Genomic DNA, 12896 nt, shown 5'->3' on the forward strand with positions numbered 1-12896 from the left:
TTAGTGGAAAACATTTGACAGAAAAAAACACTTTATTTTCATCAGATGACAAGAAGTGCAAAACTATTTGGCGAACAATTTTTTTTCTTTTTAGCAAAAACGATGCGTGGCTCTGATTTATCCTGTTTATCACCGGAAAAAATATTTGGCCTTTTGCATTCATGATTTGGAGCGAACAGTGAACAGAGGTTATATAACAGGATGTCATTAGGAACACACCCACAGTGTAAAAGGTTATATAACAGGATGTCATTAGGAACAAACCCACAGTGTAAAAGGTTATATAACAGGATGTCATTAGGAACAAACCCACAGTGTAAAAGGTTATATAACAGGATGTCATTAGGAACAAACCCACAGTGTAAAAGGTTATATAACAGGATGTCATTAGGAACAAACCCACAGTGTAAAAGGTTATATAACAGGATGTCATTAGGAACAAACCCACAGTGTAAAAGGTTATATAACAGGATGTCATTAGGAACAAACCCACAGTGTAAAAGGTTATATAACAGGATGTCATTAGGAACAAACCCACAGTGTAAAAGGTTATATAACAGGATGTCATTAGGAACAAACCCACGGTGTTAAAGGTTATATAACAGGATGACATTAGGAACACACCCACAGTGTAAAAGGTTATATAACAGGATGTCATTATGAACAAACCCACAGTGTAAAAGGTTATATAACAGGATGTCATTAGGAACAAACCCACAGTGTTAAAGGCTACAGAACCCCTGTTGCTGTAAAGGCAGTGGTACAGTAATTGTTGTTGACAGAAGTAAAACCAGAACTAAATTTACAGTAAAAACGGGGAAAAGGAGAAAAAACAAACAGAAAACAGCAGCAGGAAGGAAGTCCTCCGGCTAACCTAGCGTGGTGGGATGACGCCCACTGGAGAAATGAGGCGTTTACCAAAAACGCAACAGCAACAAACATGATCAATTCTAAATCACTTAACATCCGCAAAACCTTTGGGGGAGATAAAAAAATACGACTCACGACACTAAATCTAATGCGAGATTAGTTTAACGCAACTCCATACTGTGTGTGTGTGTGTGTGTGTGTGTGTGTGTGTCTCTCGTTGTGTTCATCACCTGAGATGACTGTTCCATCGTTTTAACAGATTGTTTACTGTGAGAACTTACCCCATTACTCTTCCAGAAGCAGTGAAACGCTGTAGTGATGAACACAAGACTTAAAACACGCAGCGCATGAGTCATACTACAGGCAGCACTAAAACACTGATGAACACAAGACTTAAAACACGCAGCGCATGAGTCATACTACAGGCAGCACTAAAACACTGATGAACACAAGACTTAAAACACGCAGCGCATGAGTCATACTACAGGCAGCACTAAAACACTGATGAACACAAGACTTAAAACACGCACCGCTCTGCCAGCTAAGGACATTAAGGTGAATTAACTACTTAGCCATTAAACCAACCTAAGCAGGAAGATATTTATTTTTATTTAACCTTTACAGATATCTTGCTATGCTAAAACCTTGTAAAAGAACCCTGGGAGTATAAAAATATAAACAGTTCTGGTTAAAAAACGGGACCAGAAATGGTGTTAAATGAATCACTTATTATGGAAAGAAAGTGGAGAGTTGTGTTTTGTTTATGTTGGTGGGAAGTGGAAACGTCCGTGACTCCTGGAAGATACTGTTGTTTCACTGCCTGGAAGTCTTTTCATTTGGTTTCTGGAGAACTGAGTCTTCAGATGGAGGTTCTCTTCCTCTGTGACCATAAGCAACGCGCACGGGGACAGGCACTGCCAATCAACTCTACTGCCCCCTTCTGGTTTGGAGTGTTTTGGTAACTTCCTGTTCTTTCCACAGACTCCAGCTGAACTGAAGACGACGCAAAGTTAGAAAAAAATGTCAAAGTTTGTGGCGTACGTTTCTCAACGGATCCTTTAACCGTGGGGGAGCATTTCCACTCCGTCCTGGACGTCTCCATTGAACACAAGAGAGAGTACAAAAGCTAAGTACCGTTGGCAGGCAAAGATTTGACAATCCTACCGGTGTGTCCGAGCTATTAACCTCAAGCATCCATATCAACCTTTTAACTACTAACTAACAGTCGAATGAGAAAGGGACATGTTTACATAGAATAATCATCCATTTAATTTGGGCAATATAAAAATACAGTCCCTTCTGGAGGAGAGACATTTGACCAAACAAACCCAGTCTGGACAGGCTGATAGTGTGTGTGGCCTAAAGCCCAGTTCAGATACAACAGCCGAGACGAGATAAAATCAGCTAGTTTCAGGATGTTGTGTTTTAAAACAGCTGACAGACCAAGAAAATTAGACGTGCAGTTGAGACCGTTTCCACGGTAACAGTGTCGCTTTTCAGTGACGTGATGAAACAAAGTTGTCACTTGTTGTAGCAAGCGAGTGTCGTGAAATATACACACCATAAACAAACAGGCCATACCTAGAGCTGTGACAATCATGGAATTTTGCATGACGGTAATTGGCCCGCCAAAATCACAGCAGTCTCCGTAATAACTGTTGGAATAACAAAAATACAACATTTTCTTCTTTCCTCTGCTCCTGATTGCGCTGCCATAGAAATGTAATAAATAGAACAGGCGTCCCACATTCAAGCCAACGATGGCATAATGGGTAGACCGGCGGCCATTACGAGTGTACCCATAGGCGCAAAACAGGAAGTAAAAGGAGGTGTACCCAATGGGCTGTGATGATTCAACTCAACTGACATAACAACAACCATTCCATTGGGTGAGCAACATCACTTAACATCATTTGAATGAGCATTCTACATCACCATGGAAACGATTACATCACAATACCAGGCAGCCATTGTGAGTGTAACCATGAGTTCACAATACCAGGCAGCCATTGTGAGTGTAACCATGAGTTCACAATACCAGGCAGCCATTGTGAGTGTAACCATGAGTTCACAATACCAGGCAGCCATTGTGAGTGTAACCATGAGTTCACAATACCAGGCAGCCATTGTGAGTGTAACCATGCGTTCACAGTACCAGGCAGCCATTGTGAGTGTAACCATGAGTTTACCAGTCAAATTCCCAGGGTGAGAGGTTTCAAGTCCATTCTATTCCTCATTTGCTAAAACACCGTGTTTGTTTCAGCCAGGGGCAACAAAGTTGCATCACGTTTGTTAAGAGTCCATGTTACCGCGGAAACGGACCGCCCCACATTTTTTTAAATTTAATATATTTTTTAAATGGTTATGACCGTTATTTTAATGCCGGTCTTCATCCGGAAACACTTTGTGAACTGTCAGATAAATATCAGCAAGCTAGACAAGCTATGTGCCGCAAAATAGCTAGCTAGCTCTCTCTCATCGCGTCTCATCTGACGTATCTGAACTGGGCTTAATATATCTAATCTTCCAATGAACCATCACACAGCCCTATTCAGTAACTGTTGGATATCTCTGTCTACCAATTTGCAACAGTGTTTTCATAAATATAACAATCAGCAATATAATCTGGGGAAGTAGGATTAATTTCACAAATCTGAAACCATAAAAGTAGGATTCATTTCACAAGTCTGAAACCATAAAAGTAGAATTCATTTCACAAATCTAAAACTACAAGTAAAACAATATTTTTCTGGGACAGAAAGACACAGACTCTTCTTGGACAGGCAGATTAAAGCGTTCTGTAGTGGCGAGGGGTCGGGAGCAACCCAGACGAGGGTTGGCACAGTCAGCCCTTCACAGCCATGCCAGCTGCACATCAAGCTCGGCATCAACACAACCTGAGCCCTGCAAAACAACCCGGCCCCCTGGGACGTGTTCCTTGAATACAGAGAGACAAACACACAAACAAAAGGTCCCTGATCCACAACCCACAGCACCTATAGATCTCTCTCACTCTACCTAAGAGCCACACACACACACACACACACACACACACACACACACACACACACACACACACACACACACACACACACACACACACACACACACACACACAGCAGCTGCAGGCTGGGAGTAGCCTCAGCTGTGGCCCGTCTCCCCTCCACCTACGGGTTTTCCTCCTGAGTAAAAAAACAACAACAATAACAACCCCTATATCACCATGACAACCCCTCTATCATTGTGACCCAGTTATTCCATAAGGACCACCCCTCGCCTTAAATCATCGGCAGACCAGGACACTAGGTTAGCTAGGCTAGCTACACCAAATGAGTCTGGAGAAGGGACACACCAAGCTAACGATCATCTGTCAGAGGCAGCTCTTACACATAGGCCTAACACAGAAATTCACTGTTTCCAGGCACATAAATAGCCCAGTATGCATCCCAAATAGCATCCTATTCTCTATATAGTGCACTACTTTTGACCATATCCCATAGAGAATAGTAGGGTGCCATTTGATCTGGTGTGGTGTTTTGTAAAGATCAATAAATCATTTAGTTGACAAAGGAGGAACATTGTGTTTAATATTAGGTTGGTTTCCTGGAACTCTGTGACACTAATTATGTCACAAGTGGCATAGTCAGAGTCAGATGATACTCAGGGTGAACTAAAGTCAAAATTTCTAATTTATTTATATAGCCCTTCGTACATCAGCTAATATCTCGAAGTGCTGTACAGAAACCCAGCCTAAAACCCCAAACAGCAAGCAATGCAGGTGTAGAAGCACGGTGGCTAGGAAAAACTCCCTAGAAAAGGCCAAAACCTAGGAAGAAACCTAGAGAGGAGCCAGGCTATGAGGGGTGGCCAGTCCTCTTCTGGCTGTGCCGGGTGGAGATTATAACAGAACATGGCCAAGATGTTCAAATGTTCATAAATGACCAGCAGGGTCAAATAATAATAATCACAGTAGTTATCGAGGGTGCAACAGGTCAGCACCTCAGGAGTAAATGTCAGTTGGCTTTTCATAGCCGATCATTGAGAGTATCTCTACCGCTCCTGCGGTCTCTAGAGAGTTGAAAACAGCAGGTCTGGGACAGGTAGCACGTCCGGTGAACAGGTCAGGGTCCCATAGCCGCAGGCAGAACAGTTGAAACTGGAACAGCAGCAAGGCCAGGTGGACTGGGAAGGCAGCTGTAGTTTCTGTAGTTTGAGGCATGTTCTGGATGTACTGGGATCTGTCAGCAAGTCAACTATCTGATGATATAATCTACCTTTAAAAATCGCTCTGCCATTTCCTGGTTGCTAAAATTCTAATGGTTCGCCTAATTTCAGTTTCTGTGACAAAACAAGGAAGTATAGTGTGTAGAGACTTCATTGTACCATCTTAAAGCGCTGGGAAATATATTTTCCAGAAGCAAAAAATATTGTATTTTTCAGGTGTTTGAAGCTGGCGTAAAAAACAAGGAAGTAAAAGATATTAAAAACTAAACTAAACAGGAAGCGTAGAAATAGTTCACATAGAACATATCTACTGCTTCTTAGACTTGCTTCCAATGCAAATGACAGATCTATAACACACATTTCTCTGTGAATTTGGTCTGGTCATCCAAAAAGATACATATTGCAGCTTTAACTAGAAGAGGTTGTGTTAATGTAGAATTCAGCGTTTTTCACGCAGAACAAATATATCTTTGCAGCGATTTCTAAAATTCTTCCTGTTGTCATTTCTGCTCAGCTTCAGTCACGGTTCGCACCAAATCATGAATTTAAAAAGGACTCATTTTGTGCTTCAGTTGCATTTCTCCACTCATGGGGGGGGACACTAAAATCTACTGCAGTCATAGTTTCAGGACATAACTCATTGTTATTTCTATAGTTTGAGGCGTGGGATGTTCTGACTAGGCCTGTCTGCCTTTTGTTCAGCGGCTACAATATCAGGGAAGTGCGAATAGTGACGGTTTTGGCAGATTTGAATTCTGTTGTTGATTATGAGCATGAAGTTGTTCTGGTGTGTATGATGATGTCATAAAGCAGACTAACTATCGTTACCTTGAACCAGTGACATAGTCAGTAACTAAGGACAAACGCTTATATTTTACAAGGTCTTTTATTTATGTTTGTTTTCTTTTTAAAAAGCCCATTCTAGTGTCAGAAAGGATCATTGAAATGTGTGTAATCCCCTTGATAAAGCCCACTATAACAACAGATGTACTGGTTAAAAAGCGTCACATGGAACCGTACGACGGCCATTCACATAAAATCACTGGATCGATTGGTTAAGGGGTTAAAATTATATTTCATTTCCTTTCAACATTGTGGTGACTTGTTTTTGAGGGTGGAAGAACGCAGAAACACCCAGAGCAGTTTGAGAGTAAATAACGGAATACAAAGAAACTCTATTTAAGACTAGTGGCTTCCTAGCAGCACAAGGGCACAGAGCAGGGATACATTCATGACTTATACTTCCAGCCTCTAGATCTACTGAAGACAATACAACATGGAGCTACGGGCATAAACACAGGGAGGAATTCACAGGCATGTAGGAATAGGGGGGGGGGGGGGGGTAGTTCTCACCAATCTGTAGGGCTGACGAGAGAGAGAGAGAGAGAGAAAACAAGAGAGCGGGAAAGGAGGGAGCATGCAAGCGAGTGAGGAAAGGAGAGAGAGAAAGTGAAAAGGAGGGAAGGAGATAGGGAAGGAAGGGAAAGGGAGAGCGAAAGAAGGGAATGAGCAAAAGAGAACGTGAGGGAAGGAGAAAGGGAGATAGCTTTTTGTTATTTTAATATTTTTTTATCTGATTCTCAGGAGGCTGTTCCACTGGTAACCATCAACACACCCTCACTAAACACTACTGGCGTCAGGCCTGTTCAGTACAAAGCAACACACACACACACACACACACACTTTCAGTCTCTCCCTCAGTCACACACTAACCCTTCCACCCACTCACTCACTCCCCAGGCCCAGACAACTGTCTGATAAAGCCTCTCTATCTGCATCTATATAGCGGTGTCTTACAGCCTGACGTGGTTCAGCTCAGACTCTGCCGAGGAAAAGGAACTGAGCTCCATTCCCTGGCCTCAGACCCAGACAGAACCAGTCTACTGCGGCCCAAATGGCACCCTATTCACAAAATAATACACTACTTTTGAGGAACCCCATAGGACTCTGGTCAAAAGTAGTGCACTAAAATAGGGAATAAGGGTGCCATTTGGGTTACCCGGGCTCTCCAGCTCACTTCACAGGAGGGGAAAGCGCAGCATAAGCAGCAGCGGTCCAGATTGGCGACCCTCTAGGTCAGCCATGTGCATTACCCATAAATCACAGTTCTTGGTGAACAGGCCCGTGGTATTACCCATAAATCACAGTTCTTGGTGAACAGGCCCGTGGTTTACAGGCCAGGATATACATCTATAGCAACAACAACCTGGACAAAAGCAGCTACTCACAGAAAAGACAAAGAGAGCGAGGGAGAGGGCGAGGGAGAGGGGAGAGAGTGAGGGACAGGGGAGGGTAGAGAGCGAGGGAGAGGGGAGAGATCGAGGGAGAGGGGAGAGATCGAGGGAGAGGGGAGAGAGAGGGGAGAGAGCGAGGGAGAGGGGAGAGAGAGGGGAGAGAGCGAGGGAGGGGAGAGAGCGAGGGAGGGAGGGGAGAGATCGAGGGAGAGGGGAGAGAGAGGGCAGAGAGCGAGGGAGGGGAGAGAGCGAGGGAGAGAGCGAGGGAGGGGAGAGAGCGAGGGAGAGAGCGAGGGAGGGGAGAGAGCGAGGGAGGGGAGAGAGCGAGGGAGAGAGTGAGGGAGAGAGCGAGGGAGAGAGCGAGGGAGAGAGCGAGGGAGAGAGCGAGGGAGAGATCGAGGGAGAGGGGAGAGATCGAGGGAGAGGGGAGAGAGAGGGGAGAGAGCGAGGGAGAGAGCGAGCGAGCGAGCGAGAGGGGCGAGCGAGAGGGGCGAGAGCGAGAGGAAACAGGAGTTTCATCTCTACATATGTTGCCATTAACAGTTCTTATGAAACGTAAACATTTCCTGAGGGGAAAGAATAACACTGAACCAGTCAGGAAGGTAATGCATATAGATCCAAATGTCTTCTACTGTATGTCACGTTGCTGTAGTTTTAAAAGGAACAGAGCATCATAATCATTTATAATCTCCTTCCTGCCCGGCTGCATCGCCGCCTGGTAGGGAAACTGCTTGGCATCCGACCGTAAGGTCCTACAGAGGGTAGTGAGTACTGGCCAGTACATCACTGGGGTCCTACAAGGTCCTAGGTCCCGTAAGGTCCTACAGAGGGTAGTGAGTACTGGCCAGTACATCACTGGGGCCAAGCTTCCTGCCATCCAGGACCTCTAAACCAGGCCGTGTCAGAGGAAGGCCCTAAGAAGACTCCAGACACCCTAGTCATAGACTGTTCTCTAGGCTACCGCACGGCAAGCGGTACCGGAGCGCCAAGTCTAGGTCCAAAAGGTTCCCAAACAGCTTCTACCCCCCCCCAAGCCATAAGACTCCTGAACATCTAATCAAATGGCCACCCAGACTATTTACATTGACCCCCCCCCCTTTTTTGTTTTAACAATGATGCTACTCTCTGATCATTATCTATACATAGTCACTTTACCCCTGCCTACATGTACCAATTACCTCTAACCTGTCCCCCTCACATTGACTCTGTACCGTAACACCCTGTATATAACCTCCACATTGACTCTGTACCGTAACACCCTGTATATAGCCTCGTTATTGTTATTGTATTGTGTTACTTTTCATTTTATTCTTTATATAGTAAATAATTTATTAACTCTATTTCTTGAACTACATTGTTGGATAAGAGCTTGGATGCGAAGAATTTCACGGTGAGGTCTACACCTGTTGTATTCGGCGCATGTAACAAATAACATTTGATTACCATGCAAGAGGCTCTCAGCAAGGGCCAGAGAGGGGATTCATAGAGCCAGAGGACAGAGGACAGCATGGGGCCAGAGAGGGGCTCCATAGAGCCAGGAGACAGAGGACAGCATGGGGCCAGAGAGGGGCTCCATAGAGCCAGGAGACAGAGGACAGCATGGGGCCAGAAAGGGGCTCCATAGAGCCAGGAGACAGAGGACAGCATGGGGCCAGAAAGGGGCTCCATAGAGCCAGGAGACAGAGGACAGCATGGGGCCAGAAAGGGGCTCCATAGAGCCAGGAAACAGAGGACTGCATGGGGCCAGAGAGGGGCTCCATAGAGCCAGGAGACAGAGGACAGCATGGGGTCAGAGAGGGGCTCCATAGAGCCAGGAGACAGAGGACAGCATGGGGCCAGAGAGGGGCTCCATACAGCCAGGAGACAGAGGACAGCATGGGGCCAGAGAGGGGCTCCATAGAGCCAGGAGACAGAGGACAGCATGGGGCCAGAGAGGGGCTCCATAGAGCCAGGAGACAGAGGACAGCATGGGGCCAGAGTGGGGCTCCATAGAGCCAGGAGACAGAGGACAGCATGGGGCCAGAGTGGGGCTCCATAGAGCCAGGAGACAGAGGACAGCATGGGGCCAGAGAGGGGCTCCATAGAGCCAGGAGACAGAGGACAGCATGGGGCCAGAAAGGGGCTCCATAGAGCCAGGAGACAGAGGACAGCATGGGGCCAGAGAGGGGCTCCATAGAGCCAGGAGACAGAGGACAGCATGGGGCCAGAGAGGGGCTCCATAGAGCCAGGAGACAGAGGACTGCATGGGGCCAGAGAGAGTCTCCGTAGAACCAGGAGACAGAGGACAGCATGGGGCCAGAGAGAGTCTCCGTAGAGCCAGGAGACAGAGGACAGCATGGGGCCAGAGAGGGGCTCCATAGAGCCAGAGGACAGCATGGGGCCAGAGAGGGGCTCCATAGAGCCAGGAGACAGAGGACAGCATGGGGCCAGAGAGAGTCTCCATAGAGCCAGGAGACAGAGGACAGCATGAGGCCAGAGAGGGGAACCCTGGATGTATCAAAGCAGTAAGAGGAAGCAGCTCTCCCTCCCTAACAGGCAGATAAGACTAGAGTCTAATGTAAATGAAGTGCAGCTCTCCCTCCCTAACAGACAGATAAGACTAGAGTCTAATGTAAATGGAGTGCAGCTCTCCCTCCCTAACAGGCAGATAAGACTAGAGTCTAATGTAAATGAAGTGCAGCTCTCCCTCCCTAACAGGCAGATAAGACTAGAGTCTAATGTAAATGAAGTGCAGCTCTCCCTCCCTAACAGGCAGATAAGACTAGAGTCTAATGTAAATGAAGTGCAGCTCTCCCTCCCTAACAGGCAGATAAGACTAGAGTCTAATGTAAACGGAGTGCAGCTCTCCCTCCCTAACAGGCAGATAAGACTAGAGTCTAATGTAAATGAAGTGCAGCTCTCCCTCCCTAACAGGCAGATAAGACTAGAGTCTAATGTAAACGGAGTGCAGCTCTCCCTCCCTAACAGGCAGATAAGACTAGAGTCTAATGTAAATGAAGTGCAGCTCTCCCTCCCTAACAGACAGATAAGACTAGAGTCTAATGTAAATGAAGTGCAGCTCTCCCTCCCTAACAGGCAGATAAGACTAGAGTCTAATGTAAATGGAGTGCAGCTCTCCCTCCCTAACAGGCAGATAAGACTAGAGTCTAATGTAAATGAAGTGCAGCTCTCCCTCCCTAACAGGCAGATAAGACTAGAGTCTAATGTAAACGGAAGTGTGGTGTCTTAACGCCAACTTATCCTGGGTTTCTGTGAGACACTTGGACTGTTACAGTAGATGACTCTACAGACTACGCCGAGTCACTGGAACACAGCTACACTAAGCTACCTCGTTGTAACTGAGACTACTTCCTCCACAGCCAGTCTGGTCTGTCTAACACACTGGACCACAGCTACTGACTACACTAAGCTACCTCGTTGTAACTGAGACTACTTCCTCCACAGCCAGTCTGGTCTGTCTAACACACTGGACCACAGCTACTGACTACACTAAGTTACCTCGTTGTAACTGAGACTACTTCCTCCACAGCCAGTCTAGTCTGTCTAACACACTGGACCACAGCTACTGACTACACTAAGCTACCTCGTTGTAACTGAGACTACTTCCTCCACAGCCAGTCTAGTCTGTCTAACACACTGGACCACAGCTACTGACTACACTAAGTTACCTCGTTGTAACTGAGACTACTTCCTCCACAGCCAGTCTAGTCTGGTCTGTCTAACACACTGGAACACAGCTACTGACTACACTAAGTTACCTCGTTATAACTGAGACTACTTCCTCCACAGCCAGTCTAGTCTGTCTAACACACTGGACCACAGCTACTGACTACACTAAGTTACCTCGTTGTAACTGAGACTACTTCCTCCACAGCCAGTCTAGTCTGGTCTGTCTAACACACTGGACCACAGCTACTGACTACACTAAGTTACCTCGTTATAACTGAGACTACTTCCTCCACAGCCAGTCTGGTCTGTCTAACACACTGGACCACAGCTACTGACTACACTAAGCTACCTCGTTGTAACTGAGACTACTTCCTCCACAGCCAGTCTAGTCTGTCTAACACACTGGACCACAGCTACTGACTACACTAAGTTACCTCGTTATAACTGAGACTACTTCCTCCACAGCCAGTCTGGTCTGTCTAACACACTGGACCACAGCTACTGACTACACTAAGTTACCTCGTTGTAACTGAGACTACTTCCTCCACAGCCAGTCTAGTCTGTCTAACACACTGGACCACAGCTACTGACTACACTAAGTTACCTCGTTATAACTGAGACTACTTCCTCCACAGCCAGTCTGGTCTGTCTAACACACTGGAACACAGCTACTGACTACACTAAGTTACCTCGTTGTAACTGAGACTACTTCCTGGACCAGGCCACAAAGCCTGAGACACAGACCTAACAGCGCTACTCTGGGACACAGCCAAGCTCCGTAGGCCAGCTCATTATGACAGATGATATCTGAGCCAGTCCACTGGCTCCAATCTCTCCATTTGTTCCACATGGGCCACCGTAGCTCCTGTACCAGACTGCCTCTGCCATCCATTATTCACAGTGCCAAAACAACTCGTTTTCACTGATGTCTTTCATTATTACCTTCCAAACACACCTCCCGTCTCTGTCTGTCATCCATCATTACTTTGGAGTAAAGGGGAGCTCTTTCACTCACTCACACAGAAGTGGCTGGCCAGCAGCGGCCTCAGAACCAACCAGAGAGAGTGTTTTATGAACCTTCGGTGCCAGAGTGTGTGTGTGTGTGTGTGTGTGTGTGTGTGTGTGTGTGTAAGACAGGCGCTGGGTAAACCAGACAGGGCTCAGCAAGAGAGAGGGGTGTGTTGAAAAGCACAGTGATTATAAAAGCATGAATGTTAGACAGCAGTACTAAAACACTGGAGTGGTTTCCCCTCCTGTCGGGTATAACCTCTGAACCCGTCACACAGCAGCTGCAGGGTCTATGACCCCCCCAGTGAAGACTGAAGACTCAACAGTCTGTGCTGCTCTGTGCTCAGACTGACTGGGACTCAAGGCTTCATGGGTTTTTCAGAGAGGCTCCAGAACGATAAGCAACAGATCTGACATCCTCCACATGTCCTGCTTTGCTGCCGTATTTATGTTACACTTACAGTGAGACATTTAGAATTTATATGTACAAAGCATTTCCATCATTTCACCTGACATGGGGGGGGGGGGGGGGGGGGGGGGGGATTCATAAAATGTTAAAAATATTTTCACTATGCAATTGAGCTTGTGCCCTTTAAAATTGAGTACACCTCAACAATTTATTAAACAAATTGACCAGAGAAAGGTGAGTTCCAGACCTTTCTAGAATTATGCAGCGTTACTAGTTATTGTTTATGGCAATCTCATGAAGAAGTGTTACCTTTTGGTATGTCTATTTAGGTGTAATCTACATTTTGCCCCAACGTAAATCTACATTTTGCCCCAACGTACATCTACATTTTGCCCCAACGTAAATCTACATTTTGCCCCAACGTAAATCTACATTTTGCCCCAACGTACATCTACATTTTGCCCCAACGTACATCTACATTT

General features: G+C 46.1%; 1 protein-coding gene across 3 annotated transcripts in view; it reads right to left on the reverse strand.

Moving 5' to 3' along the window:
- The window catches only part of cdkal1 (CDK5 regulatory subunit associated protein 1-like 1), a 1024035-nt gene that overhangs the window by 909435 nt on the left and 101704 nt on the right, over window positions 1-12896 (reverse strand). The gene's annotated exons all lie outside the window — the stretch shown is intronic.

This window comes from Salvelinus alpinus, chromosome 4 (assembly GCF_045679555.1).
Source record: "Salvelinus alpinus chromosome 4, SLU_Salpinus.1, whole genome shotgun sequence".
NCBI lineage: Eukaryota > Metazoa > Chordata > Actinopteri > Salmoniformes > Salmonidae > Salvelinus > Salvelinus alpinus.